Here is a 27,355-nt window from a genome sequence, read left to right as displayed (position 1 = left end):
TCAGATGTACAAAGCAGAAAACTTTCCCCTGATACAACCCAAACTCCTCTCTGAAGATCTGAGTGCACAATCCTGAGTACACTGATGCTTCTGTCACATCAATGTCACACTCTCTCAAGTCTTCCTCATAGAAGATCAGATTGCCTTTCACAAGCTGCTCAAAAGCCAGTTTCCCCAGTTTGAGGATCATGACTATGTCTTTACTTTTCTTCACATAGTCCTTCTCATGTTTGATGTTTGTCTGAATGATCAGGAAGTGTGTGTACATTTGAGTGAGAGTCTTGGGGATCTCTCCTCTCTCTGCTTCACTCAACAGTCTCTCTAGAACAGTGGCTGAAATCCAGCAGAACACTGGGATGTGACACATGATGAAGAGGCTCCTTGATGACTTCAGGTGTGTGATGATTCTGTTGGCCAGACTCTGATCTCTGATTCTCTTCCTGAAGTATTCCTCCTTCTGTGGGTCATTGAATCCTCGTACCTCTGTCACTCGATCAACACACTCAGAGGGGATGAGATCAGCTGCTGCTGGTCTGGAGGTGATCCAGATGAGAGAAGAGGGAAGCAGATTCCCCTTGATGAGGTTTGTCAGCAGCACATCCACTGAGGCTGATTCAGTGACATCACACAATCTCACATTGCTCTGAAAATCCAGAGACAGACGACACTCATCCAGGCCATCAAAGATTAAGAAAACTTTATATTCACCTCTAGATATTTCCATTTCTTTTGTTTCACTGAAGAAAACCTGAAGAAGATCTGAAAGACTGAGTTTTTTGTCCTTAAACAAATTGAGTTCTCTGAAAGGAAGTGGAAATATGAGGTGGATGTTCTGATTGGCTTTCCCTTCAGCCCAGTCCAGAATGAACTTCTGCACAGAGACTGTTTTTCCAATGCCAGCGACTCCCTTTGTCAGCACAGTTCTGATGGGTTTGTCTTGTCCAGGTAAAGGTTTGAAGATGTCATTGCATTTGATTGGTGTGTCCTCTGTTGTTGCTCTTCTGGACTGTTTCTCAATCTGTCTCACCTCATGTTCATTATTGATCTCTCCTCTTTCACTCTCTGTGATGTAGAGTTCTGTGTAGATCTCATTCAGGAGTGTTGGGTTTCCCTGCTTTGCTGTTCCCTCACGCAAACACTGAAACTTCTTCAGCAGATTGGATTTGAATGTGCTTTGGACTTCAACATGTTGCGAGTGACTGAAAGATTGAAATCAGTGTACATTTTTTAATTTTTTGTTGTTGTTTTGTTTGTTGTTATTATATATTTCAGTCTTTTGACAAATATGTCCTTTAAAATAAGTGCATATTTTGTCATGTCATTTTCATTTATTTAAAGTGTTACTCAGATCTAAAATGGCATAACATTTTAGTCAATGGAAAAAATGTATGTTACCTGACAATGTATCAAATTGTAACAGACCAAACTTTAAACAAATATTCATAAACATGTATAAAACATATAAAATACAGGCTACATACAAAATACTGAACAACTGTCCTTGTTGTAAAAACATCCTGAAATAATTTACTCAAGTATAAGCGACTCTTTAGAAGTTAGTTTTCTGAATTCTTCATACTTTAGAGACTGATATATTTTTTTTGTAATTAGCCAGTTCAGGATATTGCAGTGCGTGTATAGTGTGTTTTTTATGGAAACATCGCATTCACAACGCAAGTTACCCGTATTATGACCAGAAGCGTAACTTAGTTCAAGTTCACCTGTTCATTCGGTTCATTGTCTGTGCAGATGTAAGTAATCATATTACACAGATATTGTGGATATATTGATTCATTTCATGTATAAATAATGTGTATGAGTGAAGTAATTAACCTTTTTAATGCTGTTCATTTTGCCAGAATTCAGTGTGTTCAACCTGAGCAGCTCAAGTAGGGAAATTCAGGGTATAAAATAATCTTTTTTTGCCCACCAGCCACAGTAAAGGGTGAATGCCCAATTTTATCAGCCACTTTGATTTCTCAAATATATTTCAAATTTGAATACCACATTATTATTATTGTTATCATAATGTTAATTTTACAACACCTTAAATGGAGGCTAAAGAGTAGACAAGCACAGAAGAGAAACTTCTTGTTCAAGCACTATTTCTGAGGCTGTACTGAATTATGAAGACACGCATGACAATTCACCTAATGTTGTTGCATGTCATTGGCTATGTACTGTATGGTAACATATAAAGCCACAAATATTTGTAATTAAGGAATGTCAAAATAAAGTGAAACTGCAGGATTGCATTCACAATGCATGTAAAACTTGAACTGCTCAGTGTAAATAAAAGTGAACTAAACTCAGAGCACCTCCTGAGATGGACTGAGATCATTTGCAGCATTCTCATAGATGACACTATGCAAGTTGTCCCCGGGCTCGCCAGCTGCAGTAGTGGGTAGATGAGCAAAAGTACCCAGCCACTGTGCATGAAAAACCCACAAATCCTGATTGGATTGGAGGTGAGCTTCCCCACTCCAGGACATATATTCCAGGCGGTGTGTAAAAAGCTCAGAGGATCATCAGAGACTCCAGCCATGAGTCATGGACTGCTCTCACTGCTAACATCAGGCAGGCGGTATCGCAGCATCAGGATCCGTACCAGACGACTTCATATCAGCTTCCCCCAAGCAATCAGACTTTTGAAATCTTGAACACATACACTACCATTCAAAGGTTTAGGGTCACTTACTCATTCTTTATTTTTTGTATTTCCTTTTTCACATTTTAGAATAATAGTAAAGTCATCACAACTATGGAATAATAGATATGAAAATATGTGAGTTATGTTGTGAAAAAACAACAAAACATTAAAAAAAAATAAAAAATAAAAATAAAATCAAAATTATATTATATTTTTGCATTTTCAATGTAGTCACACTTTGCCTAGAATTTGCAGAAATTTGCTCTTGACATTTTCTCAACCAACTTCTTGAGAAATGACCCTGGGATGCTTTTTAAACTGTATTGTTCCCATCTAAGTTGGGCACTTAGTGGCTGCTTTTCTTAATTATTCGGTCATCAATTAAAATATATATATATTTTTTTTAAATAACATTTTAATTTTGTAATAAAATTTATATGTTTGCACAATTATATTTTTGTCTACAAAACTAATTTCAATCATTTCAGCATATGCCTTCAGATCAAAAGGTTGTATGCAAGTGACCCCAAACTTTATTAGCCTCACATTTTATACTTCTCAGCAACTGACTATAAAACCGACAGCTGAATATCAAAACAACACTTTATATTTATTTCCACTTATTACATGGGGAGAGGGGGGGATACAGTGAATTTGTAATTATTTTTTGTATACTGTATATTATTAGGTGTATATTGTGTTGTGTAACAAGATGTGTAAACAATGTTGTGTGCAAATCAGTTGTCTATTGTAACTGCTATGTTGCTTGGAATTGCACCCAAGACTTTCACCCTCTTTTGCACTTGTGTATATGGTTGAGTGACAATAAAGGGATTTGCTTTGATTTGGATTAAATGCATCCATATCTAAAACGTGTTTATAGAAGAAGATTTATCTAGATGTTTCTTTTTCTGTTTATCTTGTACTGTTAACCCTCTGGGGTCTGAGGGTGTTTTGGGCCCTGGAGAAGTTTTGACATGCCTTGACATTTGTGCTTTTTTCAGTTGCTTAAAAACACATTAATGGCTAAAGTCTGATAACACTGTATTCAGCACAAACTGGGCTACAGTAATATGTGAGCAACATGTGTGTACATGTTTGTATTTTTGAGAAAATTACGATTATGTGTGGTTTTTGAAAAAACTGAAATTTTAAGTCACTGAAATAAGGCCATATAACACATACTAAACATTTGTCCACAAGACTTTTGAGAACTGGATCTTGTAGCCTAGAGTTTTTGCTACAAAATGATGTGAAAATCATCCTGATCACTCATTCATACAAAACAATATAGTAATTTAACTTTTGTAAGACAATTTTAGTGTTGAAAGGTAATATGCGAGGAGGCGTGAACTATCATGAATATTGATGTGATTCACACCTGAGGATAAAAAATACCCCTCCTCTGGGCCTATCAATGAGGAATGTGACAAAGAGAATGAATGTGAGGAAACTTAATGATCAAAATCAAGTTTTAAGTTAAAAGAAGTAATCAGACTATATATTTTCTTTACATAAAGACTTTACTTAATTTTAGACCTACACTATCGTTAAAAGAAGTCACTTCTGCTCACCAAGACTGCATTTATTTGATCCAAAATACAGTAAAAACATTGTGTGATCTCTGTTTACAATTGAAAAGAACAGTGTTCTATTTGAATATATTGTAAAATGCAATTTTGTGATCAAAGCTGAAGTTTCAGCATCATTACGGCAGCCTTCAGTGTCACATGATCATTCAGAAATCATTATAAGATGCTGATTTTCTAATATGGGCATAATTAAAGTGCATTTTACTCCTTTAACCTGAACACATATTTGCAAGCACAAGCTTTGTTGATGATAACGAGGCAGCATAAACACTAGATCAAATATATTCTAAACATTCATATAATTTTATATCATATTAGCCGAAACAGCATTTAAATGTAACTAAATCTTGCCTATTAGGACATATTTCAAATATCAATACTTTAATCCTGTCTGGAAACAGTCCCACTAGTAAAATATGTACGTTTATATAAAATAGCATGTCAGCTAATGAAAACTAAATGACTTAATCGTCCGAAATTGTATTCTCGGCTAGATCAAATCTCTCTTCAAAATACAAACTTTCATAGGAGTCACGCTCTACTTTTGAGGAAAATGTTAACTCATACTTACATCCAGGAGTTTACATACATGCAGAAAAGTTGAGTTGTGTTTACATCAAATCTCGCATTTGGGGGCGTTTATCATTTGCCTTGCTCGTCTCAGCACATTACAGTATGAATGGCGCACTCTGCTGGTGGGTGTGATCACATTACCTATAATGAAGCTGAGCCAGGAAAACCGTACATCGCTTTGTTTCATAGAGATTACATTGCAGGAGAATATTTGTTTTAAATTTGAATTGTTTTATTTAAAAGTATTCACGTAGTTTCAGTTAATTTTTGTGACGTGTTTCAGAAATATGCTCGTGAACCCAGAGACAGCTTACAGCTCACCCTTTTTATTTTCTTTATTTTACAAAAGCACACGATTTTGTTGTTATTGTGAGTGTACACAAATAAAAGTAGACCCTTTATAGTCTCTAATGATGTCTTACACTTATCTGTATACCCAAAAATGAGTATTTTAAGTTGTTTCTGCTGTAATGACGAAAATATCCAGCAAAACGCGCCGGCGCGTTTGCCGACCCCAGAGGGTTAAAGCAGGATGGTCTGACTGCAGGGTCAGAATCAACGTGAAGGACAGGACAGCGGACAACTGTACAGCCGTCATCAACGACAAAGAAGTCAACTTCACATGCCCATTCAGCAAGCCACATGAAACTTCACCTGCAGCAGTGTGGGTGTGTGGCAACAGGGCATTTCATCGGATGCCAAAGAAATGGTCAGGGTGTTGTTATCCAGCTTTGATGAATGTGGGGTGGTCATTGTTCTTAGGGGTGGGTACAACGGTAACAATTAATAAGATAAATGGGCTAGCATGGACAGTTTTAGCAATAGCTAATAGCACAGAAAATGCTTTGACAATGATAAATGATGAAATGAAACAGTTAAGAGATGCGGTCATTCAAAACAGGTTGGTTCTTGATATGTTAACTGCAGAGAAAGGGGGAGTTTGCAAAATGTTGGGAATGTCTTGTTGTTTCAATATTCCAGATTACAGCGACAACACCACGAATGCAATTGAACACATGAGAAAAGCTGTACAGGAGCCAGAACCTGTTGAGAGTACATGTTTACTTGGTTTATGAATCTCTGGGGAGGATGGGGTTATTAGCTGATTCAAACTGTGTTATCAATGGCGGTGATAGGACTGTTGATATTGTTATGTTTACCATGCATCATAACGTGTTTCCAGCTCAATACAGAGACTGGTTAAAGCAGGGATGTCTGTTCAATTGAAAAAAAAAATGACAGTCTATCCAGAGGATGATGAACACAAATATGATGATACAAGTAGCGAGAGCTACTGTGAAATGTGTTAAAATGAGGTATGTCTTTTCTTTCTGAAAATGTTTTGATATGTAAAGACGGTTATAAGCAGCTGTCATCCGTGTTACGGGATGACGTACAAGGAGAGGGTTTAAAATGAGGGATTTTATTCTACTTTTATTCTTTTTATTTTTATAGCCTGCTGACATAACCAAGAGATGTGACATAACCAAAATGTTAAATTGATGTGTTTTTCCTACTTAATCTGTGCACTATTTCTTGTTTATACTGAGGTGACTGAGGGTCTGATTTTATGTCAGACGTGCAGTAACAGTGTTTACTCATTTAGCCCGGCTTCAGATAAAGTCTTTACTTGCTTGCTAATACTTAAGGGACTATTCCCCACAAAAAAAAACAAAAAAAAAACAGCCTAAGCTTTTTTTACTTTTTCCAAATTTTATTTCACAAATGTTTAAGAGAGTGATCATTTATGCGAAAATCAGAGATGAAGTGTCCAAGTGTGATGATATGACTTAAAATTTGTCTTATTGTTTATTATTGTGATTGAGTATTCTGAATGATAAAAAGCGGGGAATTGTTGTAGAAATTTTGATACTCATTGATCAGTGATAGTCATTGCAAGGGAATGCCCCTGTGTCTGAGGAATGCAGAGGGGGAGGATCTGCTTCTGTTAGAGACCTTGGATAAAAGAGGTATAAAAAACAAGTCAGCCCTCCCCTTCAGCGTCTCGCTCATGGCACAGAGTAACTCCTGTGTAATGACTGGGTCCTTCTTGCAAGAACAAATTCTTTTAAAAGACTTCTTTGATTCAGAGTGTCTCTTACGCGGTGATAGATGGATGGTTAATAATTTTTTGCCACAACAATTCCAAATCTAAATCAAGTATATTATGTTATATTATATATTTTGTAGAATTATATACAACTATTTCCTTTATCTTTAGATTCTGACCTTGCAGATACTTAACATTCAATTAATTGAGGAAAAAAGTCACTGCGACCACATGCCCCAATGGTGAAATCTATAACAGTGGAACATTGCTAATTTTCCAACATATTATTAGGGTCTAAATAATACATTGGTGTTTTTCTTCAAAATATTACCCTTATTTAAAATTTTAAAGCTTGTATAATTCTTGAAACTTTCATTAAAAGACAGGAGCTTTAGGCTCGAGGTCAACTGCTTTCTTAAAGTGATAGTCCACCCAAAAATGAATATTCTCTCATCATTTACTCTCCCTCATCATCAAGCTTAAAATATCTATTCAATAATATCTGAGGTGATAAAAGATCATTAAAGAGAATGCAAGAATGGTGACATCATTCTCATGTGTATTTATGTAGTAATGTGAAAATAAAACCAAGAAACACTTTCATTTTACCTAAAACGTGTGTTTTCATTCCAGTGTGTTGGTACATTCATAGACTGATCTCTCTTCTCGAGCACACAGGTTTGTTCTTGTACGTCTGATCTGGGCAGCAGTACGGGCCTTAATCAGACAATGGAGAGAATCAGACACAAACACACTGAAATTAATATTAGCTATTGAATTGAGTGATATGTGATCTTGCTGGCCTTATGAAGAAAAGAAAAAACAACAAAAATATCATAAAATAGAAAGGGACAGTTCACCCAAAAATGAAAATGTTCTCATAATTTGCTCGTCATCATGCCATCCCAGATGTGTATGACTTTCTTTCTTCTGCAGAACACAAATGTAGATATTTAGAAGAAATTAAAATAAATGGTAGTGATGTTTCATTTGTAAATGAATCGGTCTTGTTGAATTAATTTATTAAGTGAATGAATCGTTCTCGTTCATCTCCATACACTGACTCATATTTTTCATTCACTGATGTCTCTCCCGTTCGAAAACCAATGAGTTCTACTGCTTTTCATGCCTGTAAAGACTGACTATAGCACGAGCCAATAGCATTCGAGTGCACGCTGTGAAGAAGCATTAGAATTGGCTTATAGGTATACACAAACCTTAATCCACATTTTATTAATATTTAAAAAGGTTTGAAGAACATACATTTGAAAGGACATGAATTATGGATGGAAATAATAACTTTATTTATATAGCTCCTTTCAGCATCAAACACAAAGTGCTTCACAAAACATAAAAGCAAAATATACTGAATAAAACTTTTTCTTGTAAAAAAATTACAAAGTAGTTAAATCAAGTTTATACAAATGAGTTTTTAAATGAGCAGATCTAATGTCCCAGGGCAGGCTGTTCCATAATTGTGGCGCTTTGGTTCAGAGCATGAGTGTGGCATGGGGACATGGTCGTGTGTCTGTCTGCGGGAGAGAGAGCAGTAAGGCTTGTCACCTGGTTTATAATCAACCCCGACACCTGTCTTGTTATAGTTATGCAGAGAGAGACATAAAAGGAATGCCAAGTGTCCAGAGAGGGAGAGAGGAACCTGAAGGCAGACATTGCTAACGCCTATGTTTATGATTACGTTTATTGCTTATGTGTCCCTGTGTTGAGAGAGAATTAAAAACAAAATTAATATTAAGCTTTTCTTAATCTTTTTTCTGTTTAGTAATAATTAAGCCATATGCAAGCCTGTCAAAGTACACTTAATTTGATGGTGCGCGTATACAAAGGTATTTGGCGCATGCGTGCTACGACTGTTGTAAGTGTAAAATAATACACAACCTATCTGTTCGGAGTGGAACTTCAGTAAATGTCCCTTTGAAGGTCTCTGCGTTGTCCTGTCTTTTCTGAGCGCTGAAGAAATTATTGTTAATTTATACTTTACAAATTGTATTAATTTGATCTGACTCCAATTTAAGTTGACATCTAATTTAGATTACAGCTCTAATTATCTTCTGATCATTCTTTTAATTTGAACTTTTTAAGTTATTGATTACTCTAAATCCTCTTCTATTCATTGTCCTTTTGATCTTTGGAGTCTTACACCGGCCATTATTAAATTACATAAACCTCCTGAAAAGGATAGCGGATCCGTTCTTTGTCAGCAGTTTTAGGGTTAACTAATATCGTCTGGTTTGGCTTGTCTCATAACCAGACGATATTGCCGCTTAGTCACATACATACAACTTGCTAAGACGGGTGTAAGCAGTGACTGAGAGTCTTTATATGGCTTTCTACTACCCGGTTGTCCAAGGTGGTTGTCCTACCTGGTTATCCTGGGTGGTTACTCCTATATTAAAGCTCTAGTATGGTCTATCCTGATCTAAAGAAATTCAAACCCAACCTGGTTGTCCTGGGTGGTTACTCTATAGCAATCTACCGGTCACAATGATTCCAGAGAAGTTCAGAATAAATCAAATAATAACAATTTATTTGTCAGGTAGGATATAAAGCTTCATTACAGAAATTCAAATCAAAGCCAATTTCATACATGATAAGAATATACAAACATTATTAAAAATACGATAAGAATTCAGAGACATATCTGATAATGGAAAACTACATGCAATGGCAAAGCATGGGAGGATCTGGCTTACAGATTCCCCAAGCTCCTCTGCCAACCCTCCTTAAATATCCAGACAGAAAACATTGTGTACCAAATGGTATTATCCATTGAACAATGAGAATTGAGGTGAATGGTCCTTGGCTTCCTGGGGTTTAACCTTATTAACATACAGGATATAATTTAAACCAGGGGTGGGGAATGTTAGGTCTCAGGGCCGTATAATGCCTGCAAGGCCATTTGAGAAATAATTTTAAAAGTAAAAAATGGCCTTGATTCAGTTAACCTGAAAAAAAAAATCCTTTCAAATAATGTTTAAAAATAATTTTAAATGATAACAAAACCAGTGGCAAATTCTCAAGGCCAGCAAAGCCTTCTCATCTACATGACAAATAAATATCAATCACTTTGTATTTTTAATTGCTTTCCACTCTTAAATGATCTACAAACAAATAGAGAAAAATGTTTCCAGTCAGAATTTATTCATTGATGCTTACAAGCGATATGTGACAACTGTTTCACAAATCACATGCCCAAAGCAGCAAGTGAGACTGAGCTCCACCCCATCAGGCCTTCAGAATTTCCACAGAATCCCTCAACAGTGCAAACGAATGGGCAACTAATGTCAGATTGTCAGATTCATCAACCAATGAGATTGAGTTATTTGTTCTTGGTGGGTGTGATCTTTAGGATATGTCCCAGTGGAGGCCTTTTAGCTGGCCTTGAGTGACGCAATCATGCTTTAAGTGACGTAATTTGAAAGCAAGCGCAAGATTTTGCTGACGGGTTGACTGTCATTTCTGCCTATCGCCATTGAGAAAGAGATCCTTATGTATTTAAAAACACGACGTTCTGCATGACAGTCTTATTGCTTAATTTATTAAACAGGAAAGGAGGACTGATTTTCGCTTCAAGTAAATTGGTAAGAGCTTTTTGCATTGTTATAGAAAACTCCTGATGTTGCCAAGTGTAAATTAGGCTGCTTGAGCATTCAGTGTCAGATCAAGTTTTGCTGCGTTCCTTTCAACTTGGAAAGTCGGATTTTACAACTTCCAAATAGGAAAAGCGCAATAGACGCATCTTGAAGTCAGAATTACAACTTGTATACTCATGCAGAAATTCTCAACGCCGAGATGCAGGTGCATGATGTCACACAAACATGTCAACACTCAGGGAGATATACAATGTAAGTGATAAACATTCACTTTAAGTAATATCGATAAATGAGTTTGTTTCCACATTACATGATAGTAAAGCTTGTTTAACAAAAGCCTGCAGAAACAGGTGTATGAAACATTATAATCTCTTTTGATTATAGTACACCTGAAGCACATTTGCTAGTGCTGCAGCATCGTTTATCAGTTGGTTGCTAGGAGACATCTCTAATGAGAGTCAAACCCCTGCTAAGCTAAAAGGAGCATTGCAGTTTTGTTTCTTAAATGACATCTTCTGAACATCGGGGAATGTAATGCAATTATGGTCTGATAGATCAAGTAGGAATATCCCTCATCCAACTTTAATGAAATGCAGCATAACTGTGTACCCTGACGAAACACAAAATCGCAAATGGTATTATTAGATCGATTTTTCCAGGTATTATAGACCTCCTTGGTAGATTCATTTGAAAAATCATGATTTTTGAATGTCTTTGAGAGACATTTCACAAAACAGTCATGCTACAGTTAAAATTAGGCCTGCTTGAGCATTAAATGTTGTTTCAAGTTCTGGCTTTCATGCGTGGATGTGTTTTTAAAAAGTCAATTGGTATTATTATTATTTAGCTGCAACAATGTATGTTGCCCAAAGGCATAGTGTTTTCTTAATGGTATGAATCACATTGAAGGACTTTTAATGCACAGCCCACCATTGAACAACACAAAATATTGTATTATAGACAGACCTTTTAATGTTTTTGGTGTGCGAGCACATAACGGAATGCGTACATTAATTTCAACCCACAATCAGAAATTGCAAGCAACTGTATGTCCCACGTATAATTTCGTAAATACTCAAATGGACCTTATTGGAAAAAGGTTCCCCACCCCTAATTTAAACTGAAGGTCAAGGAGGGGGATAAACCTCCAGAATTATGCAGTATTTGGCAAAGACCTTATAACTTTGTCACCATTAGTTTTACAGACATGGTAAAGAGACCATTATACCAGTTGCACATAGACCTCTTAAATGATATCAAACACATACAGTTTCATTTTGTTTTCATGGAATTTGTTATATTTTTACATATAAATCTTGTGTCTTTGTATTAGTCCTGAGCTGTTGAAGAGAAGAAGGGGGAGAGAGAGAGAGAGAGAGAGAAGAGGGAGCAGCAAGATGATTAGCAATTAATCGAACATTGTGATATTAGGGTGTATATTTCATCTTTTGTGAGAGAGTTCTATGTTGATTCTCACAGAGTTCTTTGAGTTTTACCGGAAAATCTTTGGGTGTAGACATCCTGGTGCCAGCCTTAAGACACAGGATTATTTCTCTAAAAAGATTTAGGCACATAAAAATGTCTTTATACTCCTTTAGACTCGAGTTATACAAATACAGTTGTCTCCTGACCTCCTCATACACGTGCTCTTGACATGCAAATCCACTGTTGATATTTTTAACTTCATCTCCTGTCATTTACCAGCGATTACATATTCTTCTAGTCTTTGTTGGTGAGGCTCAAATGAGAGTGTTGCCACCACGTGGACAAGTTGTTTATGTAAATATTTCCACAGCCATGCACAGTCTGTGCATTCAAATGCAGGGGGTTGGCTGCGTGCATACAGTGCTCGAGAACTCTAAAGATGACGAGATTTGCGTCACACATTCACGCTGAGTGAATACACCCCTTCAAATGAACTAGTCAGTCATTTTGTTCATGTTGTGAACAAACTTGAATGTACAGGACTGGTAAACATGTTCATGAGCTGAGACAGACATGAATGAATCAGTCATTATGAACGATGATCAGCTGAATAAGAGGAGCTGCATGTCGTTCATGCATATCATCAATCTCGTTCAGCAAGAAAAGGAGCTGGATTAATTATTATTCAAAGTGAGTGATGACCACACATTACAATGACATACGGATGTTATTGAAACATAATTATTTTAAGGCTAGTATTGTTATCTTTACTTTGTATAGCTCAATAAAAAAAGTTATATTTAGTAGTTCACAGTATGATAGATATGCTTGTTGTCATTTGTGTGGAAAAGCTTTTGATGCTTTAACACTCTACAATGCGGAAATCTCCCTAGTAGAATTTTAATGAATAATAATTCAACTTGCTCTGTATGGGAATGACTGCTTTTGGTTCAATGCATTTACTTAAAAGATGGTCGTTTTGCCCCATCAGCATGCACAAAGAAGTAACTTGAAGATATGGCCAGTGAACGACTCGGTGAACAAATATTAACTAATCTTTCAGCAGGTAAAGAAGCACAATTTAACATACCAGTGTTGTCAGATTCTATTTCTGGTTTTAAATATGTTCTTTTAGCATAAAAATGACCAACCGTTTTAAATATTTTGGTCTTTCCCCATTCAAGTAGAGGAACTGCACTTTTATGCTGCTTGTTTACATAGAAAATAGCTGCATGTATTGAGTTATTTCAAAGAAAAAAAATAAGTTTACTTGAATCCATGTGTTTGGACAAATAAAAACAATTATTTAAGGAATATATTAAGGAAACTGTGGCAGGGGATTTTTAGTTCCCAGCATGCTTTGCGTTGAACATTTACTTGTATGTGTTATTTTATATGCAAGATGAATATAAAGGAGGATATTTGCTAGTATTGAATGTTTTGTTATGTTGAGATTCAGAAGAGTTATTGTTATGTTGGTGTTTTGTGGGTTTCCATTTTTGTGAAAAGTGGAGCTGTAGCTTATGATTGAGCTATGATCTTAGGGCAGGTACATGTGGTACATGATATGTATTTCTTTATTGAACAATCTCTGTGCTAACCAGAACATAGCAAAACAAGCTGCACTCTTTTAGTGCTTCCCACCTGCAAATAGTTCACATCCTCAAATTCACTGAAGAACTGAAGAAATATGAAGAACTTAGAGCTCTAAACAGATATATAGGTTTTAAAAACAGGGGTTAAATGGTTTTACGTTGACATGTCCAATTTTGTTGGGTTAATCCAATTCAATTAGGTTCCCTCACATAAAGTATTTGAGCTGAGATTACACATTTAAACACATTAAAACGTGTGGGATCACAGTCCACAACTGAATCAAGTTCAGCCAAATATGTTTTTTGTGCATTAGATCATAATACTAATTGACCCATCTTAATAAAAATGTTGTACCTCACTCCAGTTGATGTGCGTTCACCCTTAAATTCAATTGGCACATCCATAGACCAGTCACTCTTCATGGACACACAGCTGGGCTCTGGTGAGTCTGATCTCTTCATATGGAGTTGACTTTAACAGAATAGGGACAAGAGTTCATATTTGTCCATTTAAACCTCATGCAGACAATTAAACAATATTCTGCTACAAACAGTTGTGCATATGACAACAAAATGTTGTGACAATGTGACAAAGCTGGATGTCCGAGTGGTGTTTGAAGAATAGCATCAGATTTATAGACAATTAGGCAGGTTTTTTGGGTAGACCTGAACAGCTAAAAAGAGACTGATATCATCCCTCCAGGGAATGTGCCACTCCCCTCTCTAGTGATATGACTCATAGTCTTAATAGTGTTAGAGCGCATTACACCAAGAGGGACTAATGTTAAATTTATATTAAAATAAATGAGTAAAGTAAAAGTAGCTGTCCTAAAAACTTAAGTAAGAGTAAAAAAAAGTAGCTAATTTAATAGTCATGAGTAGTGAGTACTGAGTTGCAAAACCTATGCCCCATTATAATGAAAATTGTATGCCAACTTTTAAAATGCATCACTTATCTATGATAAACACTACATGAATCTGATTCCAAAAAATTATAAGGACACATGAGAACAGAAATTAAAAGATTAAAAAGTTAATTTCAATACACTGATCACCATTTTAAATCATAATGTATGAAACAATTACATAAAAATCAGTTTATGTGTAGGGTCTAAATTTGCCTTAATGCCGACAGAGTATTATTGTTGTGCATAAAACATGTTCAAGGAACGCAAAAAAATGCTAAATATGTAGGATCACTTGGCACGTCATGTCCTGCAAAATAGAGGTAGAGCAGGCATGGGAAAAGTTGTTTGGTACAAGGGCTACATCACGCTTAAAAAGGAATAATTCACCCAAAAATGTCTCATCATTTACTCACCCTCATGCCATCCTGGCTCAGGTGGTAGAGCGGGTTGTCCACTAATTGTAGGGTTGGTGGTTCGATTCCCGGCACACACGCCGAAGTGTCCTTGGGCAAGTCACTGAACCCCAAGTTGCTCCCAATGGCAGGCTATTGATCTGTTTCTCACCCACACCTGTCATATCAATTCTGAAGTCATGGAATAAACCACTGGATTTGTATGTATTCATTTATGCTACTTTTATGCTGCTTTTATGTGCTTTTTGGAGCTTCAAAGTTCTGGTCACCATTCACTTACACTGATTGGTCCTAGAGAGCTGAAATATTCTTCTAAAAATCTTAGAGAGAGTAGATGAGAGAATTTTCATTTTTGTGTGAATTATTTCTTTAAGTAGCACATGGGGGGCCACATTGTCCTCCTTTTGAGATACAATGTTCAACAATGATTTAGTTATTGTATTTTTTAAGCCAAGAAATAGTTGTGTTCTCATTCTAATACATGATGCACAATTTTCTGAAGTTTGTGACTAGTGGAATGTTCTGCTCAAGTATTGCATTAATAGCCTTTATATGACATAGCCTACTAGACAGTGCTCAATTCAGTTACATGTACACTTCACACACACACACACACACACAGTTAAGGTAATGTCTTTGATGTCCTCCACATCAAGGGCTCTTGCACATTCTGCGTTGATGGACAGCAAAGCCAAATTACTATTCATTGAGTCCCCACTGTTGCTCCTCAAGTAGGGTTTAACACGCCATAAACATGAAAAGCTGCATTCACAGGTTGCAGACGTTATGTACACGAGATATACACAAGTCTGTGCAAATCAATAAATGTGTCCTTGTATGGCCGGAGATTGGAGAGGAATTCATGTGTGGTGTTCACAGATTGTCCCTGCTGCATTTTTCGGTCAAGAAGCCGTCGAACTTGGTGAATTCAGCAGACAGGTTTTCTGTTGTTACCCCATAATGCTGGGCCATGGGTGATAGAACGCTCATCTGAAGGAATGACTTGTTTTGAGGGTTTAAGGCAGATGTGCCCTGTAGAACACCACAAGATTCGGGCGAAAAAAGGCTTTTCATTTCATTGAAAAGTCTATCAATGACAGGGTAGTAGCAGTGCTTTCGGATGTCACTGATGGAGGTGAGTGGTGGACGTTTTCCTGTGTGGGCGTCAACTACAAATCCCTCCAGGTGGCATGCATGCTGACCTTGTCGTCGCTCTTGTCTGAACTGAACAATGATCCCTGTCTTGGTGCACATGGACTGTGCTTTGTCCCAAATGTCATTCCATGGCTTTTCGTTTCTCTTTTCGGATAGGGATGCAATTACAGACTCAACAAGATCCAAAGCAGATGCTAGTTGCAGATCTGGGGACTGCAAATGGTCGGACAAAATTTGGTGGTGCGAAACAGATCCTCAAATAAAGTGAGCTGCAAAACAAACTGTCCGTCTATCAGTGCCTTTACTGCTCTAGCTTCTGTTTTTCCTCTAGCCAGACTGTTTGATTACATAATCAAGTGTAGCACAGATTGCTGGCAGTGTTTTCTGAATGGCCCACAGTGCTGCATACTGACAAGCCCATCTGGTTTCGGACATCTTTTTTAATTCAACCGACTTTTCTGTTGGTTCGAGTTCCTTTTGCTTCTTGAGGAAAACGTTGTGTACGAGAGAGCCAGAAAAAAAAAATTATGCAGCATCTGCACAACTTCAAAAAAGTCTCCTGCTGGTCCTACATTATAGTCTACTAAAACTAAATTTAAACGATGGGCATGGCAATGTACATACAGAGCATGCGGTACTTCTCTCCGAAACCTCTTCTGCACACCGTTATTACACCCTGACATTATGGCGGCACCGTCATAGCACTGGCCAATGCACATGTTGTAATCGATGTTGCATTTACTGAGTGTTTCTTTGATAGTGGTCAAAAGTTAATTGGTGTTTAGCCCATCAGCTGGAGTGAAGTGAAGGAACCCGTATGTCATTGTTATAAAAGTACCGCACCACCACAGACACCTGCATTTTTACTCACGTCTTTGCTCTCATCCACCATCAGTGCAAAAACTCCAACCGCCTGTACTTCCCCACTGATTTGGTCCCTTACCATATTTGCCATTAGCTCGATTAGCTCATCTTGAATGTCGTGGTGTGTGTACTGGGCATTTCTGGGATTGTTGGATATTTTGTTTGCAACAATTTTGTCAAACTTGCCAAGTAAGTGTAAAAGTTTGATGAAGTTGCCCCTGTTTGATGTACCCTCCTCCTCCCTATGTCCTCTTTGGGAGATGGTTTGACACGAAGTATAATGCAATGCCTCCACAACAGCCCGCATATATACCCTGTTGTCACATACCTTCTTTTTTGATTTTACTGATTTTTGAGCCGCTCTCTTTCCGTATTTTAAACTCAGACCACGAATCCATAGCGTGTTTATGTCCAGCACTCACATCATGTGTATGGAATGACTGCGTAGCTTTAACCCATCTGCTAAACCCGTCATGGGTATACACGGTTTCTTTATGGAACCCGTGGCCCTGGTGAACAAAATGCCTGCAGGCAAAACAAAACGCACAGTCCATGGTCATCGCGTACTCGAGCCAAGGGTACTGTTCATACATCTGCGATTGAACAACCACATTTGCTGACCGTACTTCTTTGCCAGGTATTTTCTCAACATAGGGCGCCTTGGTCCATCACTGGTTGACTGACTGATGTCAGATACAGCGCGGAGGAGCGGGGCAGCGCTAGTTCCACTGCAGCTCGGGGTAGGGGCTAGCTGGTCCTGCTGTGGGTTACATGGCACAGGCACCTGTTCTTCATCATGGTCCCAATCGTGATCCTCACTGTTGCTCTGCTCCTCTATGAATCCTTGGAGATGACATTGTTGTCTGTCTCCGTTGGATTTCGCATTTTACACTGACATACAAGAAACTTCTCCATTTTTTAGCTCACCTTTCGTGAAAGGGTATCAACATTAGCCAAGTTTACCGCCTTATTACATGAACCTCCCTGACATGCTCTCGCGAGACTGTCTAAAAGTTCATAAATATAATTATTTCTCAACGCTGTCTTTAAGACTTTCAAATTACTTAAATATGTATATGTATGTGTTTTTTTTCCTAGTAATATATATTTTTTCTTAACAAAAGCCTTGGGGTTGCTTAGCAGTTGCTAGGCCAAATCTTGGTGTTGCTATAGCAACTCCAAGCTACCCCCTGGTGTCGCCCATGATCAGAAGGTCGCTGTTCGATCCCCACAGTCACCACCATTGTGTCCTTGAGTAAGTGACTCCAGGTTGTTCCGGGGGGATTGTCCCTGTAATAAGTGCACTGTAAGTCACTTTGGATAAAAGCGTCTGCCAAATGTGTAAATGTAAATGCAAATGTCATTAGATCAACCAGCGGTGGTCTTGCCATATGAACGTTGTAATGAACACCCATGTTCTAGATGTAGAACATAGACTAAGTTAAGACTAAGAAAATTACTCAAAATCTTGATTGAGGACATCTCTCTTTTTTCCGATAAACATCTAGATCATTTTATCACACAGCCCTTTTGATAACATTGCATTAATCTCTCACAGCAGCCCAATATTCTCAGGGATAGATAGTTAAATTACAGGCTACGTTATAGAAACATAGAATTTACCTTGATATGTTTCTTCAAATTAGAGGCAGGATTAAAGCTGATATATGGCTTGTGCAAGATAAACTCACATGAGACAGTCAAGCAATTGGACTTTTTCACTGCGAAAATCCCTTTCAGGTGTGGCCCTGATGTTCAGGTGTTGAACTGTACTTGAGGCATCCTCCACATCCATTGTGCCAGATTTACAGATGCCATTCAAGTTTTTTTACTTTTGATTTGATGGGACTCACACGAGACTTGTAGCCAATCATGCTGGTCAGGACGGGGAAGTAGCGAAAACAGACGGTAGGAAAATAGCACATTAAAAGTACAGTTACAACACTAAAAATATACTCAAGTAAAAGTATACAATTTTTAAACTACTTGAAGTACAATTCTTGGGAAAATTAATTAATAAAAGTAACGTGAGTATTTGAAATTCGTTACTTTACACCCCTGCCCATAAGTGTAAATGTATTTATTCCGTACCAATCGTCTGCTGCTGCCTTTAGGCGTCACACGGGTCATATAAACTATAACACATAGAGACTTTATCACCTACACTGTAAAAAATTATGAAGTGAAATCTGAAATGTTCTGTGAGCTTACATTGTCTCACAACTAGGGCTGGGATAAACGATTATTTTTTAGACGATTAATCTAGCGATTAATTTTCCCAGTCCGATTCGATTTAGATTATCTCCCCATTAATTGACTAATAGCAATTTATACATGTTGATTTACATATCTGAATGAAAAAAAACATGAATTCCTTAACATTGCAATATATGTTTATTGCTCTTAAAATTCCCAAATAAAAGACTATACAAGTGCAAAGTAATGCATTCTTAGTCAGAGGTAACATTCAATAAAACCTTGAAGCCTTGAAAACACATCGGCCTAGCTTACTTAAATAAGTGCATCTTGTAATTCTTCATTCACATAAAAATAACAACAACATATAGTAATACACTCTGCCACTCACCTTTTTCTTAAACTCAAAATTCAAAAATAAAATTCAAGTAAAAGTGTACAAGAGCAAAATAATGCATTCTGATATCTAGCATTCAATAAAAAAAATAAAGAGGTCACCCAGCCACCCTTTTTAGAGCTATTGAAAGAATACAGTAACTATTGTAAACTTGGGGGCTTTAAGCTAATACAGAAAGTGCTTTTCCAACAAAAAATTATGAAAATAAACATTCAGAATTCAACATTTATGTTGAACATAGGCCTAGCTTACTGAAAAAAAGCATCTTCATTCACATGCAAATAACAACTTACACTCTGACACTTTCCTTTCACTTTAAGAATAGTGTGTGTGTGTGTCATTCAAGACAAAATACAGTCACATGCAGCTGCTCCCGGGAGGTGCCTATTTAGATGCTGGTGCATTGCCGTGGTGCTAGAATGGAAGGCCATCTCTATTTTGCAAAGACGACATATCACGGAATTGTTTCCTTTTAAATTAAAGAATTATTAAGAATCGACGCGCATATTTTGCGTCGAAATATTTTTTGCGTCGATGTCGCCGCGTTGTCCCAGCCCTACTCACAACACAAAAAGATGAGTTACGACAACCTCAACTTGCACAGAATTTTAAAACTTTAAATAAAACGCTTGAATAACTACAAACCAGATGTCCCGCAAACTTTTTATCTACCGCTCATGTGCCTGAAACATTATGTTGTGATCAAGTACGACTTCACCTGAGCTGAGAGTAATGCACCGCCCGCCATTTTACTGGATTCTCGAAGCAAATTTGATGATTAAGAAAAAAGGAGAAGATGAAATACGAAGTTGATGGTTTAAGATACTTTATGTTCTATTTATGTTAATTATGTTAATTTAGGCTTGTTAATTGTAATGATTTTAGCGATACCTGGTCACCAACAATCATGCCACAGTCAAAATCACTGAGATCACATTTTTTCCCCATTCTGATGGTTGATGTGAAAATTAACTGAAGCTCCTGACCCGTATCTGCATGATTTTATGCACTGCACTGTTGTCACACAGTTGGCTGATTAGATAATCGCATGGATGATTGTTGGTGCTAGATGGGTTGGTATTTTTGTAACTGCTGATCTTCTGGGATTTTCACACACAACAGTCTCTAGAATTTACTCAGAATGGTGCCGATAACAAAAAACATCCAGTGAGCGGCAGTTCTGTGGACAGAAACACCTTGTTGATGAGAGAGATCAACAGAGACTGGCCAGACTTGTTAGGACTGACAAAGTCTACAGTAACTCTCTGATAACCACTCTGTACAAATGAGAAGAATATTATCTCAGAATGCTATTCTGAGATGCAGGTTGCCGTTCTGGCACACAATAAAAAGTAATGTGGTTTATGTATATATTGTGTGTGTGTGTCTGTGTGTATACGTATGTACGTGTACATACAAACATATATACACACACAATATATATATATATATTAGAACAACATTAAAATCACATAAAAGACAGTTGAAAGAGAGTACCTGCATCCAGGAGAGAAATCTCCATCTCTGAATGTTTGTGTGTCGTCCATGAATCATTCAATCTTCATGAAGCTGCCGGTGAATTTAATGAGTCAGAGATACTGATTCACACACCTGATCTAAAAAGACAAATGGTCAGAGACTTTTACTATTAGGCCTACAATAAATATAATTTAAACTTTATTTGAATGTAGTGTTTGTGGGGACAGATTTATAGGTTTTTAAAAGGCATTTGTACATTTTGAAACCTGTATTTACTCGAGCTGTTCAGTGCTGTTATAAATGTAGTTTGCAATTTGCTCCAAATACAGAAGAAATCAGTGTTTCTTCAAACAGTTTCTTTAGTTCAGATGCTAATGATATTACTGTGTGTAACTAAATTGTAGTACACAACAATACAAGCCAATAATATTCAAACTATAAAAAAGTTAAATTAATAGTTCAAGACTTGAATAAGTGGTCAAGAATCATGTAAACAGACACTATTTCAGTTTCAGCTCATCATATATTATTTTATTTGATATAAACTGCACATATTACGTGGATCTACATTAATATTGTGGTTTTAGATAACTTAAATATAAATAAGTAGAATAATCTAGATTATATTGGATTAAAATCCATGTTTACAGAAATGTTTGTCCTCCATGATTCTGCAGCAGTGACAGAGAATCACTAAACGTGCAACTTTATTATTTACACCATTAAAATAATGTTTTTTAAATAACTGTAAAGAGACAATCATTGTCAACAACAAAGCAGCAAAAATATCACTAATATCAAATATATATATAAAACAGCAGTGTTTTTTATACTAGCGATTTTATTGATTATTTTAAATAAAAAATTATGTATTCATAAGCTTCGAAATGAGAAATTGATCTTTGATAGTAAACAGTTGTTTACAGGAACTATTTCTCCTTCCGCTCATCTAAACGCGAGCAGATACGAACGTTATCAAATGAAGACCTTCTGCAGTATCATTAATTTACAGGTTACAGCAGATTACAAAGTAAACTGTCATATTTAGTTCAGTATTTATCACAGATCAAGTTATACAACATAACTAATTACCAGATGAATAGTTATCTATCGATCACACGTGAATCGCGGCAGAAAGTTCAATAATACACTTCAAATACGGTTAAAACATAAAGCAAACCAATAACACTTACTTTATGTTCATGTACTAACACTTTGAACACCAACAAACATCCAAATAACAGGCAGGAAGACGTCTTTGTAACGTACGTAACCTTGGAACCCTGAGACGAAGGGAACGAGACATTGCGTAGTAACGCATAAGAGGAGTGCCGCCAGGGTTGCCAGATGCCAGCAAGGTTTTCCAGCCCAAAACCTCGTCAAAAACCGCGAGAATGCACAAAAAAACCGCCCAAATTTGTATTGGCTTGTTTCTCGCTATGGTGTCTCATTTAAACACATGATAATCATTAACGAGTTTTAAAATTACCCATTGGTCCGTGTACTTTGCGTCCATTCGTTTTTCCTTTTTTAACCTGTAATCAAAAATTAACGGTTGTTGTATTTTTAAAACGCAAAGTTGAACACCAAAATTTGAATTTGAACTGCAAATGCTGCAGTTAAAAAAATATATATATATATATATATATATATTGTATAATAAATAAAATAAATATATAATAAATATTTATTTTTATATAATAAATAAAAAATAAATCTTGACGTATTGTTTATGACTTTTTGCCCCTTTATTAAACATTTAAAATATTCACAAATTAATATGGAAAATGTCGATTTTACTGGTATTCTAAGGCCAAACCAGGAAATTATATTTTTCCCGCAGTGCTGAATGAGAAGAGCCATGTCTCTGGAACAATACAGAGAGGTGATTTAGGCTGTGGGTGATTTTTAGGCTAATAATAATAATGACAATTATTAATGGCATTTATAAATGAGTTCACTTAAGACAGTAATATGTGTATCATAAAATAATTTATTTTTATATAACTTAACATTTTACAGTTTTTGAAATGTTTTTGTTTTAGGCTTTCTTTTTTATATGTGAAGTTAAATATCTAAGCATTGTAGGCCTCTATAAGGAAAATAAGTTTGTGAATATCGTTTCACCAGTCTAAAAACCAATAAAGAAGAAAGCATGTTTTTCATTATTCAATTAGGAGTTAAAAAATGAAAAAGGAATGGACGCAAAAGTACATCGACCTTAGACTCTATCCGTGCGTGACGTGAGCTGAAGGGAGGGAGTGTCTGTTGTGAGTTTAGGGGGCACGTCAGCCAGACCTGTAGTGTGTGTGTGTGTGTGTGTGTGTGAGTGAGTGAGTGAGTGAGTGAGTGAGAGTAGGCTACTGAACAGAGAGTCGCCGAAAGAAGAATCTGAAGTACCGATGTTTCGGGTACAAAAACCCGCCGAACTGATCCGAAACCAGCCCAATTTTTATCCACCCGCCCAAACCCATTTTTGCCCGCAAAAAAGAATGCAGAACCGCCCAATTGGGGGGCAGGGGTGGGTCCAACCGTCTCCATTGACTTTGCATTGCGAGAGGTTGCCTCCTTGTCATTTATTACAGCTTAGATATAATATATAAAACTGACATTTGGATATATGAGTTACCAGGCACACGTAGACATACTGAGTGTCAGGATCCCACAATTTACCCACTCTTCCTGCTGATGCTTCACGTCTTATTGCCTGTATCCACTTTTGTCTCCTTAAAGGCTGGCTTTTACACAGAGATGTATAGTAACGAAGTCGAACTACTTCACTACTGTACTTAAGTACTAAAAGGCTGTATCTGTACTCTATTAGTGTATTATTTTTTTCTCCTACTTCCACTTTTACTTCAATACATATTTTCGATGAGTTTAATACTTTTACTCCGATACATTTTTTATGTGCTGCATCATTACTCGTTATTATAAAATGTTACGAATCAATCATTACAAACCCACATTATCACTGCCAGAGCGGTAGATGGCTCTGTCACCAGGTTTGATCATGAAGCTGGCTCATCATTGAGCGAATCAAGCGATCAAGGATACCGCGCGCGCTCCCGTTCTGCCTTTCGCTCTGCTGCTTGCATCCATAGAGAAGCTTTTTGTTTCGTGATGGAAGAAAAAGAAACACCACCTTCAACACCTTCCACTTCGAGTGATCATGGCGGTGAGGAAGGAGACCACCCCTGGCCCTACTTAGAGTCAATGTTTTCATTTATCGGAGTGAAAGACAATTCATATCGAATGAAGTGCTTACTCTGCCTCCCGAAAGATTGCGAAATAATGGCCTTCAAAAATTCACCGTCGAATTTGAAGAAACATATCAAGGCACACATTAAAGTATATAATATACTTACTAAATATATACTTATAATATAATATAATATAATATAACTAATAATGAACTGCACTTATACAGCATTTATTAATCTTAGTTAATGTTAATTTCAACATTTAATTAGCAGCTAGATGCGTACTTGTCCTGTTCAGCAGATAACATGGACTTGCTCAAGTCTTTTCCAGCTGTGTGCAAGTTGTCTGTTAAGTTAAACACACCCCTTCCAGCATCAGCATCCTGCGAGAGGCTTTTTAGTATCGCAGGATTAGTCTTTAGCCCTAGAAGAGCGAGACTGAATACATTAAATTTTGAAAACCAACTACTTTTGAGGATAAACAAAAGGTTTCTAACTTCCTAAATATGACTGCTTTATGCACACTAGTTTAAGAAGGGAATAAGCTGTGGATAAAATAAAGCACAAGCAGGGAAGAGAGGGGAGGGATGCTTTAAAGGGGGAAGGGCATACTTGATCTGTTTTTGTATACAAAGAGTTAAGCTCAGTGTTTTTAGGTGCTCTAATCACTTTTGTTTTTACATAAGAAATACTTGAATGTGGCCACTTTGGCCTACTGGCTAAACATTTTAAATAAACAATATGATGTTCAAACTTTTGACTGCTTTCTTTAATAACACAATACTTGTACTTTTACTTTCAGTACTTGAGTAGTACATTTTAAAATAAACTACTTGCAATACTTAAGTACAAAAATTGTTGAATACTTTAGTACTTCCACTTAAGTATGGTGCTTAAAGAGCACTTCAACTTCTACTCAAGTCACTTTTTTGATAGAGCACTTGTACTTTTACTCAAGTCTGGGACTCTAGTACTTTATACATCTCTGCTTTTACAGCTTATAAAAATGTATTTCTGGGTTTTTTTAGCTTATTTGCTGTGCACCTTGTCACACAGCAGCTTTTAGGCATTTTTCTGTCTTTTGTTATATGCCATAAATGACAAGGAGGCAGCCTCTCGCAATGCAAAGTCAATGGAGACGGCTGGATTGTTTCCCCCCCCGGTGGGAAAACGTACATACGTCACATACGTGTAGAGCATTGAGCATTGTAGAGTCCTGCGTGTTCCCGCTTTTGAAGAAATATTAGAATTTAATGTATGGGGCAGTTTACTGGGTCCTTGCCATGTAAGAGACACCAATAATTTTAGTGCATTGTCTTCATGGACTTTGTGAATCAGGCATACCGGGGGAAAAGCATATTTGTGTTTCGCTGGCCATTTGTGTGCCATTGCGTCCGTTCCCAGCGGGGCTTGGAATCCTGATTACCAGAGGGGACAGTGGGCATTCTCCACTGATGCAAATAGATCGATTTCTGCTTGCTGAATATTTCCCAAATCCTAGGTACAGTTTGAGGATGAAGTCTCCATTCACCCCGTATCACCCCTTGGCTTGACAGTAGGTCTGTGCCAATATTCAGGAGGACTGGGACAGAGGAGATGATGCTTGATCTTTTTTTTAACCCATTCTGAAATACCCGTTAGGGCTCATCACACGTCCATGTAATGGGACAGAGAGCCATTTTGTTTGCTCACTGTATGATATGATGCGACGCTCACTATAAGGAAGCGGTTGCGCGTAATGTTTGTGCTTTTCCTCTAAAAGGGCTCTTTTGTGAGAATGTGTGAGCATCTCGTGCATTTGCAACGAGAGTTGTATTTTTCATTGCATTTTTATTACATTCATTTGAGTGCAAGACATGTGCAACAACGTTTTGAACAATATCGTGAACAACAATATTCCTTTCCTGACAACCAATAGTGGGGAGATGGGGAAAAGTGCTTTGTGTCTCCAATCAAGCTTTTTTTGGATCAGACATTAAGGAACCGCAGGCTCTGCTTTCCGTTTCAAAGGGTTGTGCCCATCAGTAGCGCATTTGTTGTGCGTGCTGATACGCAGGTGAGGCAGCAGGTATGGGGCTTTTAGTTGTGTGCTGGCTCGAAACAGAGTGAGGGCGAACCAGCTGTGATATACTTTGTTTGGGCATAAAGTGTCTCATAACCTCTGACTTCGTTCAGCAAACATATTCACAAAGAGGCCGGCTGGAGACACTGGAGCATCCAACAGAGTGGCTTTTTCCTTATCACTCATTTCTGTGATGGTCAGCCATATATGTCTATCCAGAACTGCCAGGTTACCCATGGACTTGTCGTGGGATGCAGCACTAAATCTGTAGTGATGTAGAGCTCTTTGAATGTCTCTAGATCTAAGGCATGCTTGTCCATTTTTCTGAGGAGCTTGAAATACCTGGAGCACCGCTATTGCGTGGAGTGCTGATCCAGCTTGTCCTGCCACTGAGTAAGCTTTTCCCACCAGTGCGAATGTTTGTTGACACAGTTTGGAAGGATGTATGGAGTGTGATTTCCACACATGTAACTCGCTGGGCAGAGGTGTGCCGCTACCACCTCCTCCACAGGGGGTAATTGGGTATAACCGTTTTCTTCCCCGTGATCCACATTAAAGAGGATGGCATCACTGCGTGAGCGTGCAGAGCAGGGCGCACACTCTGCGTAGACAGACCCAGACAGTAAACCCAGCTCTCATGCTAATCTGAACAGGATGTGTCTCTCACACAAGGAACACTTACAGAATGTCATCTTTAAAAAAGACGTGAACACAAAAGTGACTCTTTTAGAGATATATATATATATATATATTTATTAATATAAATCTATATTTATATCACACAATATACAATACACAATATACAATTGCTTTGTAAGGATACAAAAACCCTGCCGAAGCGCTGTGGGGAATCAGCATGCTGAGGCCTGTTCACCAGCAAAGCGTTATTCGGCAAGGTGGTGTGATGTTTGTCGGAGCACTGCAGGGCAGTGGAAAGTCTTCCAATGAAGATTCCACCCGCTGACTCATGTATATCAACGGCGACGGGTAGAGGGCTTCTAGACAAGAGATGATCACGGTCTTGAAGGAAGTGAAATGGTGTTTGTGCACCTGTATTTATAGTGGACAGTTTCACAAAACAAGTGAGGCTCAAACACCATAGCCAATATTAGAATATTGGTGTTATTGTAGAGAGGTCTCAACTAGGTTGTGTAAGAAGGCACTCCCCATATGCGTTACTAT

General features: G+C 37.4%; 2 protein-coding genes and 1 pseudogene across 2 annotated transcripts in view; 1 reads left to right on the top strand and 2 right to left on the bottom strand.

The window, feature by feature from the left end:
- LOC127650479 (uncharacterized) overlaps positions 1–27,355 on the bottom strand; it is a 1,198,408-nt gene that overhangs the window by 265,723 nt on the left and 905,330 nt on the right.
- Positions 1–27,355, top strand: part of LOC127650380 (NACHT, LRR and PYD domains-containing protein 3-like) — a 1,539,373-nt gene that overhangs the window by 877,015 nt on the left and 635,003 nt on the right. The gene's annotated exons all lie outside the window — the stretch shown is intronic.
- Positions 164–22,221, bottom strand: LOC127650431 (NACHT, LRR and PYD domains-containing protein 3-like; annotated as a pseudogene).

This window comes from Xyrauchen texanus, chromosome 10 (assembly GCF_025860055.1).
Source record: "Xyrauchen texanus isolate HMW12.3.18 chromosome 10, RBS_HiC_50CHRs, whole genome shotgun sequence".
Taxonomy (NCBI): domain Eukaryota; kingdom Metazoa; phylum Chordata; class Actinopteri; order Cypriniformes; family Catostomidae; genus Xyrauchen; species Xyrauchen texanus.
The sequence above is the reverse complement of the archived record's forward strand: the minus strand, read 5'-3'. Positions and strand labels throughout refer to the sequence as shown.